We start from the raw sequence: 18,813 nt of genomic DNA, 5'->3' as shown, positions 1-18,813 counted from the left end.
TTGGGCTGAATCAGTCCCACACAGGGTTGCCAATTATAATTCCCCTGCAAGGAGAAACTTCTGCTAAGAAATACAATAGCAGGGGAAACTCACCACAGATACCCTTTTTTTTCAGTGTCAGGCCTGAAGGGATAGCCAAGCATCATCAGACGTATGAAGAAACTATATGCAAACCAGTAATAAGAAAGAGAATAACAAGCAGAACACAGACCCTGGAGAAATAAAGATCTTCAGTTCAGTTCAGTCGCTCAGTCATGTCCGACTCTTTGCGACCCTATGGACCACAGCATGCCAGGCTTCCCTTTCCATCACCAACTCCAGGAGTCTGCTCAAACTCACACCCATTGAGTCAGTGATGCCATCCAACCATCTCATCCTCTGTCATCCCCTGCTCCTCCTGCCCTCAATTTTTCCAAGCATCAGGGTCTTTTCCAATGAGTCAGCTCTTCGCATCAGGGGGCCAAACTACTGGAGTTTCAACTTCAACATCAGTCCTGCCAATGAACACTCAAGACTGATTTCCTTTAGGATGGACTGGTTGGATCTTATTGCAGTCCAAGGGACTCTCAAGAGTATTCTCCAACACCACAGTTCAAAAGCATCAATTCTTCAGCCCTCAGCTTTCTTCACAGTCCAACTCTCACATCCATACATGACCACTGGAAAAACCATAGCCTTGACTAGACGGACCTTTGTTGGCAAAGTAATGTCTCTGCTTTTGAATATGCTACCTAGGTTGGTCATAACTTTCCTTCCAAGGAGTAAGCGTCTTTTAATTTCATGGCTGCAGTCACCATCTGCAGTGATTTTGGAGCTTAGAAAAATTAAGTCAGCCACTGTTTCCACTGTTTCCCCATCTATTCACCATGAAGTGATGGGACCAGATGCCATGATCTTTGTTTTCTGAATGTTGAGCTTTAAGCCAACTTTTTCACTCTCCTCTTTCACTTTCATCAAGAGGCTCTTTAGTTCTTTTTCACTGTCTGCCATAAGGGTGGTGTCATCTGCATATCTGAGGTTACTGATATTTCTCCCAGCAATCTTGATCTTCAGAAGACCTTTAATATTTTTAGTGATCAGGACCTAATATCTGCTTAAGAATGAGGGAAAAATAAGGTATAATAAATACAACCAACATGAGTTAAAAAGAAAGGCAATTTAAAAATATCAAAGGAAACAAACAAAAAACCCTGATCATGAATTGCATGAAATGTATTTAATGTGATATGAACTTATTTTTTTAAAATTCTTAATTTATTGTTCATGCCGCACGGCATGTAGGATCCAAGTTCCCCAACCAGGGATCAAACCAGCACCCCTGCATTGGAAGCACAAAGTCTTAACCCCTAGACCACCAGGGAAGTCCCACCACGAACTTAATAATTGATGAAGTATTTAAAAGAATAACCGAGTTGACTTTCACTTTAGAAACATTCCTTAGGGTGACCAAGAGGTGAAGGCATTGGACCTATAGAGATGAAACTGACTGAGCACACAGTCTGGCTTGGTACTGAACGGTATGGGTATTGTCAGATTAAATGTAAAGACTGGTTACTGATTTTCTGATTTTATCATCAGTGTGTTCTCAAAACACAAGACCTGGTTGAGGTTATTGGAGAGGTTGTAAATATTAACCTAGATAAATTCAAAGTAAAAATAAAGCTGCAAGTCAGACTTTTATGAGAAGGAAAATTTGTGGAGGAGAAAGGCCAGGGCACCAATAGCCTTATCTCACAAAGAAGGAGTCAAGAGTATTGTTCAAAGTTGATGAAAAGATAAAGTGAATATTATTATTAAGTTACAAGTTAAGTTTAAAGAAAAAAACTAAAATAATGATGTAAAAACCGTGAATCAAGGAAAAAAGAGCAGTACAAGATAAATCCTCTTATATTAAGAAGTCAAAAGATAGTTTTGACAATTTATTAGTCAGGAAATAGGGGTAGATGTGTATCATTTAGAGTTATAAAGATAATTGTCACCACAAACTAAAAGAGACAGTAGAAGAGTTTACTTTCAAGGAGTAGAACTGGGGGCAAAGATCATAAGTTCTTTTTGCTGTATTTGATATAAGTCATATACATGTATTTTTCCCAGTAAAAATAATGTCCAACATACTTCATCAATAGTACTTCATTTGTTTAAAAGAGTATAAAAATCAAATAATAGAATAGCATTAAGCACTGCTAGCAGGTATCATTTTTGATTAGACAAACAGCTGACTTATACAAAGTTTGAGAAATGGTGTCTGTAGACATCGTAGAATGATAGCCATAGATAAAAGAACACGGACACATGTGCTTATGTCTAGGCAGTAATGATCACTTCAGTTGATCTCTCTTCCTATATCTCCTTTTTTGATTTGATTTGATGTATAAGAGTCCGATATGACTGAGTGACTTCACTTTCCCTTTTCACTTTCATGCATTGGAGAAGGAAATGGCAACCCACTCCAGTGTTCTTGCCTGGAGAATCCCAGGGACGGGGGAGCCTGGTGGGCTGCCGTCTATGGGGTCACACAGAGTCTGAAGACTGAAGCGACTTAGCAGCAGCAGCATGTGCTCAGTAGTGTCTGACTCTCTGACTCTATGAACTGCAGCGCACCAGGCTCCTCTGTCCATAGGATTTCCCAGGCAAGAATACTGGAGTGGGTGGCCATTTCCTTCTCCAGGTAGCACAGTGGTAAAGAATCCGCCTGGCAATGCAGGGCACATAAGAAATGCAGGTTCAATCCCTTTGAACAACGAAGGAAGTTCCCCTAGAGCCAGAAATGGCAACCCACTCCAGTATTCTTGCCTGGAAAATTCCATGGACAAAAGAGCCTGGTGGGTTATAGACCACAGGGTTGCAAAGAAGCAGACACAAATGAGCACACATGAGCAGTGAAGTATCTCCTTTAGGCATTATGTATATTTCACTGACATGCCTTTTCGTATTCTACAAACATTAAGGAAGTCTTTCTGCTTATAAAATACAGATTCCTTAACAGGGATCTTCTTAATTTGGTGGCAATTATGCTTACCTGCCTCATCCCACAATGTTCAATAACACACAAGTTCTCTGTCCCAGTCAAGTTAAACTACACACACTCCTTAGAGATGCTATGTGCCTTATTCTTGCATCTGTGCTACTCCACTAAGCTGAAACACCCTGCCCCACCCTCTCAATCAACACAAATCCCACCCATCCGTCAAGATAATGCTCAAGCCCTGCCTCTTCCATGGAGCCGACCACCCCATCCTGAAGGATGGGACTCGGCACTGCAATTGCACCATTTACCTTCTTCACCAGTTTTTCTCCACCTTTCCTTCCTGATCATCCTTTTTTCTTCTTCATGACAAACATTTCCAGGTCATCCACTATGGAAAGGCTAATTTGAAAACTGGTCATGGACTGTCAGTCTCTTCTATCGCTATTGAATTTTTCAATTTTTTTTGGGGGGGAGGGGAGTGGGGGCCAGAAATTGGTCTCATCAGACACGACTGAGCGACTTCACTTTCACTTTTCACTTTCATGCATTGGAGGAGGAAATGGCAACCCACTCCATTATTCTTGCCTGGAGAATCCCAGGGACGGGGGAGCCTGGTGGGCTGCCGTCTATGGGGTCGCACAGAGTCAGACATGACTGAAGTGACTTAGCAGCAGCATCCACCTTAATATAAGCTCTATGAGGATAAAAGACTGCCTTTCATACTGTTTTATACCTCTCACAATGCTTAGGACTGTGTTTCAACAAACTAGACTCTTAATGAAAATTTTTGATTAACTGGATCAGTGTATGATAACTTGCTTTTATAACTTTTTAAATAGAATGATGACATTTAACTTTTAATGTAATTCACCTTAAATAGTGAAGTGTGGGTTTTAACAGACAGTGTAGCATAGAAATAAAAATTGAAAGAATTTAGAGACTGATTTCATTCCTAATTCCATCACTTCCTAGCCTTGTTACCTGGGATCATTTACCTAATCTAGCTTTGCCACAGCTTTGTCATTGATAAAATGTGGCTAACAAAATATCTAAAACACTTCCTAGTGTCCTCGTAAGGACCACGTGACACATACAGATTTCAGGATTGTGCCTAATATGCTGCAAGTGTCCAAAAAACTTCAGCTACTTTGTTATTTTCAGCACAAAAGAATCTCAAAACTTCCATTGTTTACCTCTTCACAGGTATGTTTCACTCACACAAAGTCCACTGTAGGTCAAGTGGGAGGAAGAGGTACACAGGAGGCTCTGCTCCATAGAGGCACTCGGGTGCCTAGCCCAGTGGACCCTACCTGAGAAGCGTTCAGGGCCCACAGCAGTGGAGATAACAGCTGGGGTGGAGGGCTGGACCTTTTCCTTTGGACCAATAAGCAACACATGTCACGGCTGCCAACTGCAACAACAGCAAAGGACTGGAAAATGTGTGGGAGGACATTAAATGATTAGTAGACCTCCTGTGTCAGCCACAGATCCATAGAGAGAGAATGACAGCAAGTAGAGGTTCAATCTAAACACTAAAAAGTCATAAGGTTATCCTGCATCAGCTTTCAGAAAGAAAAACTTCTGAAACTATGCTGCTGCTGCTACTGCTGCTGCTAAGTTGCTTCAGTCATGTCCGACTCTGTGCGACCCCAGAGACGGCAGCCCATCAGGCTCTGCCGTCCCTGGGATTCTCTAGGCAAGAACACTGGAGTGGGTTGCCATTTCCTTCTCCAATGCATGAAAGTGAAAAGTGAAAGGGAGGTCGCTCAGTCGTGTCCAACTCTTAGCGACCCCATGGACTGCAGCCCACCAGATTTCTCCATCCATGGGATTTTCCAGGCAAGAGTACTGGAGTGGGGTGCCATTGCCTCTCTGAAACTATGCGACTGAATTAAATACTTTCATGTAAGACCTGATGCGAACAGCTGACTCATTGGACAAGACTTTGATGCTGGGAAAGATTGAGGGCAGGAAGAAAAGGGGGTGACAGGATGAGCTGGTTGGATGCCATTACTGACTCAGTGGACATGAATTTGAGCAAACTCAGGAAAATAGTGAAGGACAGGGAGGCCTGGTGTGCTGCAGTTCATGGGGTCACAAAGAGTTGGACATGACTTAACAACTGAACAACAGTTGTTGGTCTGACTTCTGAAAATTAGTTATCTCCAACAAATCTGATTGCTACTTTTCATGTTTTTAATAAATGTTTCAAACTTATTCAGAGATCAGAGCTAGAAGGGATCTTGTTTTTAAAATAAAAAGTCGATCTTACCTTTATCCATTATGAAAAGTGAGAGTGTTAGTCACTCAGTCCGACTCTTTGTGAGCCCATGAACTGTAGCCTGCCAGGCTCCTCTATCCATGGGATTCTCCAGGCAAGAATACTGGAGTGGATTGAGATTTCCTTCTCCAGGGGATTTTCCCAACCCAGGGATCAAACCCTGGTCTCCTGCATTGCAGATCTTTACCATCTGAGCAACCGGGGAATTCCTTAGCCATTATATTCAGGGTGTACATGCCAAAGTTTTTTTTACTTATTAAGAAGCTGCACTTCTTATTTGCCGCCAGCAAGGGGAGTTGTAAGAACTCTTAAGTTTCTCCACTATGATCTAAAATGAGAATCTAAAAGGGAATGGAAAACATGATAGATTTAAATGAATTACTTCTGGAAGCCATCAGGGTTCCCTGAAGAAGGGCAACAATATCTTGGAATGCTTTTGAATATTACATCCCGTAGAGTAGCAAAGCACACTTTTTAAAAAAACCTTTGTTGTGTAAAGAGCCTCCTAAAATTTTTCTCTAGTTTTATTTCATTTTTCCTAAATAAAATGTGTGACTGTGGACCCACTCACTGTTTTTGCACAATCTCCTGTGTATTTCTGAGGTAGAAATACCCTACCTTTATCTGAACCCATAAATCCCGATTCCAGGAGGGGAGATGGAGCCCACTCACGTTCTTCAGACTTCCTTCTGCTTTCCCAGCACTGACTTCTGATGTCCTATAAGTGATTGCACAACTGCAGTCCAGCTGATTATTCATCAAAGCCCATACTCTGTGATTAAGAGGTGAACACCTTATCCTACATGGTGAACTTCCTGTCACTTAAGTCAGGAGTTTTAATGGAAAAGATCTGTCTCCCTAGTTCAAGAGAAAAGGTATCTGAATTGTATGTGCATTTCACTTTTTTTGTTGTTAATTAAATGTGAAAGTGTGAGTGATATGAAGAAAGATCAAACTGGAGCAGAGAAAGGAGATATTAATAAAAATCTGCATCTATATTAAGAATTATTTTATTGTGCTTTTCTTTTCACTTTTCTGTCTTACTTTTTTCCTATTAATCATTTTGTGCAATTAACTCAAATAATTCAAATCAGAAAATCAACATTTTCTGTTTTTCTTCACATGACAGAGTATTTACTTAACTCTTTGTCAATTTTATCCAAATATTTTCCTAAGCATCCTATCTCACTTGTTCTTTATAGCCATAAGCTATATACCTGATCTAGACCTTGGCATATTGTTCATGTTTTCATGTGGAACAAGTTTAATGTCCACAGTGGGCTATGGGATTATCTAATTTGTTGCATAACTATTTATGGAAATGTCTTTATGCTAGAATTACAAAACATTGTTTTCCATTATTCAGAATTTAAAACTCTATTTTCAAAAAAAGCCCAACAGATTAAATAACTATATTCTATCATATAGAGATTTGGTGAAAAATTATCAAATTAATTCTATTTACTAACATGTTTACTCAGAAATTATTTTTAATTGGAATTTGCTACAACTTCCCTACTTTATGTTAAAAGGTACACTTAAAATACTTTCTGCTAGGAATGAAGTCTTATGATAAGCACATGGACTTAAAAAACAAAAAAAAAGAGTATGAAGCTTTCCTGGTGGCTCAGTGTTGAAGAATCTGCCTGCCAATGAAGGAGACACAGGTTCCATCCCTGGGCCAGGAAGATCCACATACCATGGGGCACCTAAGCCTGCGTGCCACTGTGACTGAGCACTCGTGCCCTAGAGCCCATGCTGTACAACCAGAGAAGCCAGCACAGTAAGAAGCCTGTACACTGCAACTAGGGAGTAGGCCCCGCTCATCACAACTAGAGAAAAGCCCATGCAGCAATGAAGGCACAGCATAGTCAAAAATAAAAATAAAATTATTAAAAGTTAAATAATTAAATAAAAATAAATAAAATGAGTAAACATTAAGCATAAAAAAAAGAGTACCTTAGACCAGAGTCTCCTGAAAGTTTAAATAGTCCCCATTGGAGGTAAACAGCTTCAGCAAGGTGGGGACTCCCATTCATATGCTGAAGCCTAAAATATCCAAACCTGCCTGACCGTTTTTCCCTCTCAGACTCTCCCTGTGGCATCAGGAGTATCTGTTCTGCCTCTGACCACATTTCTCCTTGCCAGTCCCACTTCCCCAGTTCCCAGCACACATCCAAACACAATCCTCCATTCAACTCCTCACAAGTCATTCTTTGACCTTCTTTCTAAAATATCTGTGAGGCTTCCCAGGTGGCACTAGTGGTAAAGAATCCACCAGCCAATGCAGGAGTCACCAGAGATGTAGGTTTGATCCCTGGGTTGGGAAGATGCCCCGGAGAAGGAAACAGCAAGCCACTCCAGTATTCTTGCCTGGAAAAGCCCATGGACAGAGGAGCCTGGTGGGCTAGAGTCCATGGGGCTTCAAAAGAGTTGGGCACAACTTGAGCACACGCGCACTTATATATCTATATTAAAGAGAAGGAAGAGGAGGAGGAAGATAAAATGGATGAGGAGGACAAAGAGAAGAAGGAGGAGAGAGAGGAGGAATGAGAAAGAGGAAGAGAAGAATCTTCACTCATAACCACCCATAGGAGTGGCGTAGAGACCCCCCTGATATCCTGTGACTTGGACTGGTCCCATCACTGCTGATGGTCTCTGCTGATATGCTGTCTCAGTATAAATTCTGTCTGTAGTTTTTCTGAGATGCCATGCAGCTCTCTGAGTCTTGCTCATCTTTAAGAACACCCTTGTAGAGTAGTACATAACATCTTCCTCTGGCCCTTCTTCCTGATAAGCACCATCTTTGTTGCGTCATGGCCTCTTGGTCAACTTTGACTCTTCTGTTTCCTCTTTTGAACTCTGTTCTCCTTTGTATGGAGCCACGGGAACTACTGAGGTCTTCTAAGCGTTATGGAGTTTAGGGCTAAAAGTGAAGTGGAGCTGTTAGTCACTCAGTCATGTCCAACTCTTTGCGACTCCATGGACTGTAGCCCACCAGGCTCTTCTGTCCATGGAATTCTCCAGGGAAGAATAATGGAGTGGGTTGCCATTCCCTTATCCAGGGGATCTTCCCGACCCAGGGATTGAACCCTGGTCTCCTGCATTGCAGGCAGATTCTTTACCATCTGAGCCACCAGGGAAGCCCAGAGAACAGAGCTGGATACACTTTTTTTTCACCAGAAACACTACCCATGTTAGCATGGTCTGCACCAGCAAGCTTTGAACTTCCTAGTCTCTCTGGAAGAAGACAAGCCACTAGTGTCATGGATGCAACATTTATAATTCCAGGTGATGCTGAACTCCTTCACCAGATTCTATTTCATTTGACCAAAAACCAAGATGATGGGACCAAATATTCTACAGTTCAGTAAGCATCCAGCCAGGGAGGAGATACCAATTTTCCCCTCCATAGACATCCCTATTGTCTACAATTCTATGGAATACTTCCTGTCACTTGAGTAGGAGAACCTGTCCTCTTCCTTCATGGGTGGGAAGGTAAAACCATTCATCACTACCACCAAACTCCCCTAAAAGCCTACCTCCCCAGAGGCCTTCTCTTTTCTGTTTCCTCTCCCCTCTGGAAGTAAAGAATGGTGGTGTCTTGGGTGGTGGTGTTGACTCTGCTGCATTTAGAAGCACTGGGGTCGGGAGGGAGGACCAGTTGCTTTCGTGTCTCTTTAGAATGTGAGTCTTGAGTGCCCCTTGTTTTCATTTGTAGATTCCTGTCTTACTTCTATAGCAACAGAGAAATTCCATGCATTCAGTACTGCTTTTAATTATTTTGACAGTTCTGCAAGGTGTGGAGTCTAAATATTCCACATGAGAAAGTAAAGGGACAATGAGCTTATACAAAAATCACACCGCTAGGAAACAGTGGACTCCAGATCTGCCTGATGCCAAAGCCCACACTTTTCCTCCCACCTCAGTAACTCCTTGAGCGAATGAGTCAGTACCTCTGGACCCCACTTTCATGTGTGTGGAGCTATGAGGATAACTGGATGTTTCTTGCCAATCCTTCAATCAAAAGTAGTTTGCTATTACACAGATGCATTTTATTAGACATTTAAAGCTTCACTTTATATCTTTGGTTTCCCTTAATTGTTGAGTATTCTTGAAACAAATGTTAATAATAATTAGTGAGGACACTCAGCATGCACCAGGTACTGTGCTAAGCATGGGGGTTATAACACTGAGAAAATGAAGTCTCTATACTCGTGGAGTTTGTTTGCATTCTTGTGTGTGTGGGACTGTGTGTCAGATGATAAGGTAACATGTATGCATGTATTTATATACTATTGATAAGTATTTATACATATTGATATATAGCAAATGTAGTATTTACCTAATACAGTTTACAAACATATCAAATATATTCTACATGTAGATATGGGTATATTATGGAAAAATTAATAAAGTAAATACAGAAAGGTGGGTGCTTTTATATTTTGAATGATCAAGAAAGGTCTTTCTGGTTAAATGATATCAGAGCAGAGATGTGAATTAAGTGTGGTCATGAAATGTCATGCAGATATCTGAAGGAAGAGCATTCAATAGTTCTTGCAAATGCCTCTCGTAAAAATGTGTTTGGCATGTTCCAGAATCAGTAAGAAAATCATGTTGCTTGAGGGAAACAAGCAGAGCAGAAAGAGGACAGGAAGTCAGAAAATCCACATAGGATATTGTGGCCCTAGTAATGACCTTAGATTTTATTCTGGGTTAAGATAGGACACCATTTAATAAAATACAACAAGACTGACATTTTTATAGTGATTGTCCTGCACTGAGACAAGACTCTAGGGGATGCAGGTTCAGAAGTGGGGAGACCAGTCCCCACCTGGCCAAGAGGTGATGGATGTTTGGATTCTAGATATATTTTGAAAGTAGAGCTGACTGAATTAGCTGATGAGTCAAATATGTAGTGTTCAGTTCAGTTCAGTTCAGTCGCTCATTTGTGTCTGACTCTTTGCGACCCCGTGAATGGCAGCACACCAGGCCTCCCTGTCCATCACCAACTCCCGGAGTCCACTCAAACTCATTAGAGAAGGGCAAAATAAGCAAGTGTAACTAAATGGATTTTGACCTACATTTACCTAGACCTATTTCTTAGATATAGTATTTAATACTGTGATATAATAAGAAGTATGAAAAAAGTATTAGTTCTTCAGTCATGTCTGATTCTTTGAGACCCTATAGACTGTAGCCCACCAGTATCCTCTGTCCATTGGATTTCCCAAGCAAGAATACTGGAGTAGGTAGCCGTTTCCTTCTCCAGGGGATCTTCCTGATCCAGGGATGGAATCCAGATCTCCGGCATTGCAAATAGATTCTTTACCATCTAAGCTACCATGGAGGCACAAAATAGGAAGTGAGTGAGTGAAGTGAGTCTGGGTGAACTCAGGGTGTTGGAGATGGACAGGAGAACCTGGCATGCTGTAGTCCATGGGATCAGAAGGAGTCAGACATGACTTAGCAACTGAATGACAACAGCAAGAACTGCACTATCCCCTGACTTCTAGGGAGGGGAGAGGGGCTGGAGATTGAGTTTATCACCAGTGGAAAATGAGTTAACCACTCGAAATTACATAATGAAATCACCACAAAATCCCTAAACTATCTTGGTACCAATAGCCTCACACACCTCAAGTCTACGAAGATAGAAGCTCCTGAGCTCAGAACTCTTCCAGATCTTACCCTGTGTTCCACTCCATCTGCCTCCTCATTTGTATTTTTTATAATATCCTTTATAGAAAACAGAAACCCATAAATGTAAGTAAAGTCTTTGCCTCAGTTCTGTATCTTTAAGCAAATGAGAGAAACTGAGGAGGGGGTTGTGGGAATCCCCGATTTATAGCCAAGCTGGCCAGAAACTCCCAGGTGGCACTGGTGGTAAAGAATGTGCTTGCCAGTGCAGGAGATGTCGGAGACTCAGATTTAGTCCCTGAGTCAGGAAGATCCACTGGAGAAGGAAATGTAAACTACTCCAGTATTTTTGCCTGGAGAACCCCGCAGACAGAGAAGCCTGGCAGGCTACAGTCCATAGGGTTGCAAAGAGTCAGACATGACTGAAACAACTTAGCACGCACACTGGCCAGAAATGTAGGTAACCTGGGGACTTATGATTAGTATCTGAAGCCAAGGGGTAGTCTTAGGGAACTGAGCGCTTAACTTGTGGAATATGTGCTAACTTCAGATAGTTAGGGTCAGAATGGAATTAAACTGCAGGACATCACGTGGTGTCTGCAGAGGACAGTAGAATTGCTGGGTGTGGAAAACCCACACATTGGCCGTCAGTAGGGTTGTGAGTAGAGGTGTTTTCCTTTAATCATTTAAATTTTTCTTGATACGCGTCATGCTGGATTTAGAACCTGTTTGCCTGACCTTCTTCTTCTTCCACTGATCTGAAGCCTGATCAGCGTTCCATCTGCTTTTCTGCAGCCTAGAGTTACTAGTCATGTAGAGGGAGGAGGTGGGCGTGGGGAGAACTCAGCTGGGTGTGTGTATATCTTTCATTGACAGTCACAAGCTCTGCTCTCTCCTTTGGGATTTTCTTAAATGTTCTGTATCATTTCACTTAATTGGGAAGGGATTTTTACTTCTGAAAGGGTGTCCACTGGGGCTTTGAATTTTTTCCAAAATTCATCAAGAAGTCCTGGGTAATCTCAAGCCTCTCCAGGGATTTTGGGGTTCGTTGCTATTGGCTCTGCTAACATGGCCATTTCTCTACAGAATCAGTCCTTGATTCCTCTTGGAATAACTTTCTCATCCACCCAGCTCGGCCTGCTTCCTGCTCTGTGGGCACAGATCTTAACAAGAATGCTGAGAATTTTGTAGATTCAACTTTTCTACCCAATACGACTACTAGAATGTGGGGTAAAGTTAGGAGCCACTGTACTCCATACCCATGTGAGACATTGAGGTTTTTGTCTCAAACATCACATTCTGAACTTGTTTGCTTTGGTTGAATGTTATTTGTTTATTACTGTGTTTGATTCCTTTTGTTACTTGCTAGGGAGAGAGATTCTGAGCTCCAGTTCTATTCTTCCATTTTAGGCTGAAATATGTAATATTTTAAGATTACTCTATCTTTATGGCACAAGCAATACATGTTTACAAACACACAAATACACACCTATATATAAGAAAAATAAAAGAAAGAAACTGTAATTCTACCATGAAGTGACAATTACTAATATTGAGATAGCATTTTTCTATAGTATAGTGAGAACTTTTACTACACATGTTTACATTTTCATAAAATTTCATATATGTGTATATTATTTTACCACATTAATATATAGTTTTTGTTACCTTTTTCTTTTGTTAAACACTTTAAAAACTGATTTTATTTTTTAATAACAAAATATTATCTTAAATAAATTTATATTTATAAAGTATTCTAAATGAGCCAAGGATATTCCATTTTAATAATCTATATGATTCTTTTGATTAGTATTTCACTGGTAGGTACTTAGATTATTTCCAATGAGTCCTATTCTAAACCATCTTTAAATACACATGCTTTTACATCATATTTTATAGTATCGCTCTTATTTTCTTCAAAATCCAACAAAAATAAGCTCAAAGGATTATTTGAGAAGGAATCCACACTCTAACTGAAGTTTCAAATAGATTATGTTTCTCCAATGTCAGTGGACATAGCGGATTTGACCCACTCCTAGAATAACTATCTCGGATTTCTCTAAGAACTAACTTTTGGAGGTAAAAAGCACTGTACGAGACTTTAATAAACTTCCAAATGGTTATAAATCAATTGCTTTGTATCTCAGGCCTCGGGACCAAGATCCTGAATTTTAAAAATATTACTGCACAGCTGGTATTGATGCATGTGTTTTGTTGAATCAGGAGTCATCCAGCTTTCAGTCTTATGATTAGTTACTTAAATTGGTATTAAAAGTTCTAAGACTGCATTTAAGGGACAAAAAAAAATGCCATGTCATACCAAGACTATTAGCCCAACGGGCATCACTGCTATGCAACAGCAGCCCCTTGAGAATTAGCAAACTCATGACTTGTTTCTTGCTTTGTCCCAACCAGCAGAACACTTCTCTTTCTCCCCAGCGCTGTCAGCTGCAGGGAGGGGGGAGGAAAAGGAGAAAAGAGGAACTCAGAAACTCAGAAATGTGTCCTAACGCAGCCATCTGCGAGGTCATCCCACAAACAATAACGTCTGCCGTGACATGGGGAAGGCAGTTCTGAAGGGAAGTGGGAGGAGAAAAGGAGGATAGCTGTTGCTCAACCTTGACTTTCTGTGACTACTAGTCTTGGCTCACCCTTCATCAAGCATCAACAGTGTAACAAGCCTCTATGGGTCAAGACACTGTCATTCTGACTCTACTCCAGGAATCTGAGAGTTCCTAGTCTCAGGAACTCTCGCACGATTGCCCTCACTCCCTCTTGGACTAAGTCACACTCGTAGTAGTTTTAGAGTCACTTTCTTATAGTTCAGGTGTCTCACAGGAAGAAACAGCTCATGCACTTCACCTTCTGGGGCAGGAATTTCAGTTCCCAAACCACAGAGGTTCTAACGGGAAATCCCGAATTTCTATATTTCAAGGAAAGCATCCACTTCTTACCTCAGATGAAGGGTTTTTTTTTTCTATGTTGGAATTTAATTTTTGTCACTCAGTATTATTTTGACAGGGGCTTGTCAGGTGACTCAGTGGTAAAGAATCCGTCTGCAATGCAGAAGACTCAAGAGACTCAGTTTCCATCCCTGGTTTGGGAAAATCCCCCTGTAGAAGGAAATGGCAACCCACTTCAGTATTCTTGCATGGAAATTTCCATAGACAGAGGAGCCTGATGGGCTATAGTCCATGGGGTCGCAAAGAGTCAGATATGTTTACTAATTCTATCTACATGCTTTCTAATTCTAAAATTAGAACATCATGCAGGCATGTCTCATAAAGGCTGCTGAGTAACTTCTTCAGTGAAGTCACAAGACGGGCAGATGCATCAGCCCTTCCCCTGAGAATGTCATATGCACGGATGCATCTTTGCCCATCATCTCAAACAAAGCCATGTTTGTTGGATGAACAAACCAGTGAAAGAGAATGGAGAGACATGAACAGTCAGAATAAGTCTGCTTCCAAGAACAGAAAGTAGTGATTACTCCAGCATGCCCAACTTTTCCCACCTATGGGCTTCCTCTGTTACCCAGAACACTTTACTTCAGCTCTAGCAGTTATGGGAAGATGGAGTAGGTTTTGTTCGATCAGTCGATGAATTTATATGTTATTGAGTCTGGCCAGCCCTGTGTCGAATCACTAAGAAAAGTCACAGATGCACCAATATACACTTTCACACACATAACGCATCTCTCTGTTACCATCAAGTCATCTGAAAAATGTTAAACCTGTTTGGAGGGTCGTGTTTAATGTTTGGGATGCTCTTACTTGAAACTGGGGCTGCACAACAAAGGAAATTTTTGCTTCGGAGTATCCTGACATAAACTCGAAAAAGGTAGGCGATCTCATTTAATAGATCTAAAATTAAGACACAGTGGGAATCCCATGAGATCATGGAGTAGGAGACACTAGCCATGCACATAGACGTGTGGTAGACAGGAAGTAAGCGGTTGTTTGATGAGAGGCCCACAGTGGAAGACAATTTGGGCAGATACACTACGAGAGAGGCATTGACTTACATCCAGCTCCTTCACGCATGCGCTACCGTTCAGTTCAGTTCAGTCGCTCAGTCGTCCGACTCTATGCGACCCCATGAATCGCAGCACGCCAGGCCTCCCTGTCCATCACCAGCTCCCGGAGTCTACTCAAACTCACGTCCATCGAGTCGGTGATGCACTACTGTTAGAGTTCCTTATTGTGAGAAACAGCAGGGTTGTATAACCTGCAGTAGCAGACACAAGAAATGCATTATGGATCTTACTCCAGAATAGTTCATTCCTTGCAGCCTGACACAGTTGACCAGGTGGGTGAACAGTCTTGTGTGGTGACAGGCTGACAGAGACTCTGCCATCTTCAACACATGATTCCCATGTCTCCGAGTCTCAGATCAGCTTCATTTTAACTGAACTGACCAGAAGTATGGAGGAGCATGTATGGGAAGTTTTTAGTGAATCGGGTCTGAGAAACACACACCACTACACTCATATTCTATTGGCCAACCCTCAGTCACAAACTAAAGTCAAATTGGGGAATAAAGTCAAATTGGGGACACAGAATGAAAGAGAACTCATGTTCTAGTGAGCAACTTGCAGGCTTTGACTTTAGGATATTCTTTTAATTATATAAGGTTCGATAAAGATTCTCCCACTCTGGGCTAATAGAGAACAGATGGCAATAGATAACTTTATTGAGGATTCACAATGTGCTAGATGCTGTTCTGTGAGCTAAACATGTATAGTTTAATTTAGTTCTCATAAACCTTTGAGATATGTAATTCAATTATTCCCACATCCACATAGATGAGCAACAAATACTCAGAAAAATTAAGTAAACTTCTATGGTTGTATAGCTAGCAAGTGGCAGAGCCAAGAGTCCAGTTAGATTTAGTCTGTATCAGTTCAGTTGCTCAGTTGTGTCTGACTCTCTGCAACCCCATGAACCACAGCATGCCAGGCCTCCCTGTCCATCACCAACTCCCAGAGTCCACCCAAACCCATGTCCATTGAGTTGGTGATGCCATCCAACCATCTCATCCTCTGTCATCCCCTTCTCCTCCTGCCCTCAATCTTTCCCAGCATCAGGGTCTTTTCAAATGAGTCAGCTCTTCACATCAGGTGGCCAGAGCATTGGAGTTTCAACTTCAACATTAGTCCTTCCAATGAAAACCCAGGACTGATCTCCTTTAGGATGGACTGGTTGGATCTCCTTGCAGTCCAAGGGACTCTCAAAAGTCTTCTCCAACACCACAATTCAAAACATCAATTCTTCGGCACTCAGCTTTTGTTATAATTCAATCTCACATCCATACATGACCACTAGAAAAACCATAGCCTTGACTAGACGGATCTTTGTTGACAAAGTAATGTCTCTCTCTGGTTTTTAATATGCTATCTAGGTTGGTCATAACTTTCCTTCCAAGGAGTAAGTGTCTTTTAATTTCATGGCTGCAATCACCATCTGCAGTGATTTTGGAGCCCAAAACAATAAAGTCAGCCACTGTTTCCACTGTTTCCCCATCTATCTGCCATGAAGTGATGGGACCAGATGCCATGATCTTAGTTTTCTGAATGTTGAGCTTTAAGCCAACTTTTTCACTCTCCTCTTTCACTTTCATCAAGAGGCTCTTTAGTTCTTCTTCACTTTCTGCCATAAGGGTGGTGTCATCTGCATATCTAAGGTTATTGATATTTCTCCCGGCAATCTTGATTCCACCTTGTGCTTCCTCCAGCCCAGTGTTTCTCATGATGTACTCTGCATATGAGTTAAATAAGCAGGGTGACAATATACAGCCTTGATGTACTCCTTTTCCTATTTGGAACCAGTCTGTTGTTCCATGTCCAGTTCTAACTGTTGCTTCCTGACCTGCATATAGGTTTCTCAAGAGGCAGATCAGGTGGTCTGGCATTCCCATCTCTTTCAGAATTTTCCACAGTTTCTTGTGATCCACACAGTCAAAGGCTTTGGCATAGTCAATAAAGCAGAAATTGATGTTTTTCTGGAACTCTCTTGCTTTTTCCATGATCCAGCGGATGTTGGCAATTTGATCTCTGGTTCCTCTGCCTTTTATAAAACCAGCTTGAACATCTGGAAGTTCACGGTTCATGTACTGCTGAAGCCTGGCTTGGACAATTTTGAGCATTACTTTACTAGCATGTGAGATGAGTGCAATTGTGTGGTAGTTTGAGCATTGTTTGGCATTGCCTTTCTTTGGAATTGGAATGAAAACTGACCTTTTCCAGTCCTGTAACCACTGCTGAGTTTTCCAAATTTGCTGACACATTGAGTGCAGCACTTTCACAGCATCATCTTTCAGGATTTGAAATAGCTCCACTGGAATTCCATCACCTCCACTAGCTTTGTTTGTAGTCATGCTTCCTAAGGCCCACTTGACTTCACATTCCAGGATGTCTGGCTCTAGGTGAGTGTGAGTGATCACACCATCATGATTATCTGAATTGTGAAGATCTTTTTTGTACAGTTCTTCTGTGTATTCTTGCCACCTCTTCTTAATATCTTCTGCTTCTGTTAGGTCCATATTATTTCTGTCCTTTATTGAGCCCATCTTTGCATGAAATTCTGTATATTGCACCAGTAAGTAGAGAGATAGGTCAGTAAGTGGGCTTTCCTGGTGGCTCATTGTTAAAGAATCCGCCTGCCAATGCAGGAGATGCAGGTTCAATCCGTGGGTTGGGAAGATCCCCTAGAGGAGGAAATGGCAACTCACTCCAGTATTCTTGCCTGGAAAATCCCATGGACAGAGCAGCCTGGTGTGCTACAGTCCATAGCCGCACAAAAGAGTTGGACACGACTGAGCTATTAAACAACAGCAACAGGTCAGTAGGTAGTTGGATATGTCCTTTTCTCAAGACATTTGCAATCTCATTGGGAACATATAATCAGGAAGCGTGGGAAATAATAAGCCATATATAGCCAAGTCTTATGCTGTATGCTCTAGAAATTACGTTAGCAAGAATTATGAAAGTTAAAGCAACCTGGGTAGCTGGAGATCTCTGTACACAATGATGACTCCAGAAGGACCCAGTTTTAAAAGCCAGAGAAAGGAGGGATGTAGAGAAACAGGGGTGAGCTGTAATGAGGACCCCTTATTCAGGAGATGCATTGTGCTGGGAGGACATAGGAAGGACTGTCAGCAGGGGATGGTGAGGAAACTAACAAGTTGATTGTAGAGGGCAGTGTTATGATAATTAAATGTGAGTTCAGGGTAGCAACCAGACGGCCAGATACTCTGTGTCTGTGACTCAATCTAGAACCCTCCCCATGGCTTCATCATTTGTTTAAGGCTATTTTGTTGGTAGTGGTTAATTTTTATTATTTTTAAACAGCCACGCAGTTTATAATATGCAATTTATGTAAAAGCATATTTGCAAGAAAATAATTTTGTTGTTAAAGATCACTAAACAGCCACACAATAAACTGTGTTCAGAATTTATTCCTAGCAAAACGTTCTCTCTCTTGATAAACTAATATACTCACTTTTATGTCATAAACCATGATGCCCCTTTTCTAAAGATACCAGAAAACCGAGATTAAATATTTTTTTCAGTTTTACTGAAAAAGCAGTGGTGTACTTATTTTTTGATGCAATACATTCTTTCCCATTTCTCCCTGCCTGCATGACACAACTCTTGGGTTTTATCTTTATTTTAATGAGCTGACTCTGTGTACAGTCTTTAAAGACTGCCTTAAGCTATTTCCAGGAGGAAGCTGGTAAAGACAGTAGGAAATGCATAACTGAGAATTGGGATTTGAAGGTCCTTAAAAGTTTGACCAAATGACATCCAATGAATCCTTAAAGGAAGTTCAAGGAGCAATCTTGGCAATATGCTCCCTCTAGTTAAGACCACTGTATCTCCACCTATCCCCCCTGCATTTCAAATCCAGGGAAAGCCTAATCA

The sequence above is a fragment of the Bos javanicus genome, chromosome 12, assembly GCF_032452875.1.
Source record: "Bos javanicus breed banteng chromosome 12, ARS-OSU_banteng_1.0, whole genome shotgun sequence".
Classification (NCBI taxonomy): Eukaryota; Metazoa; Chordata; class Mammalia; order Artiodactyla; family Bovidae; genus Bos; species Bos javanicus.
This window is presented reverse-complemented; position numbering follows the sequence as displayed.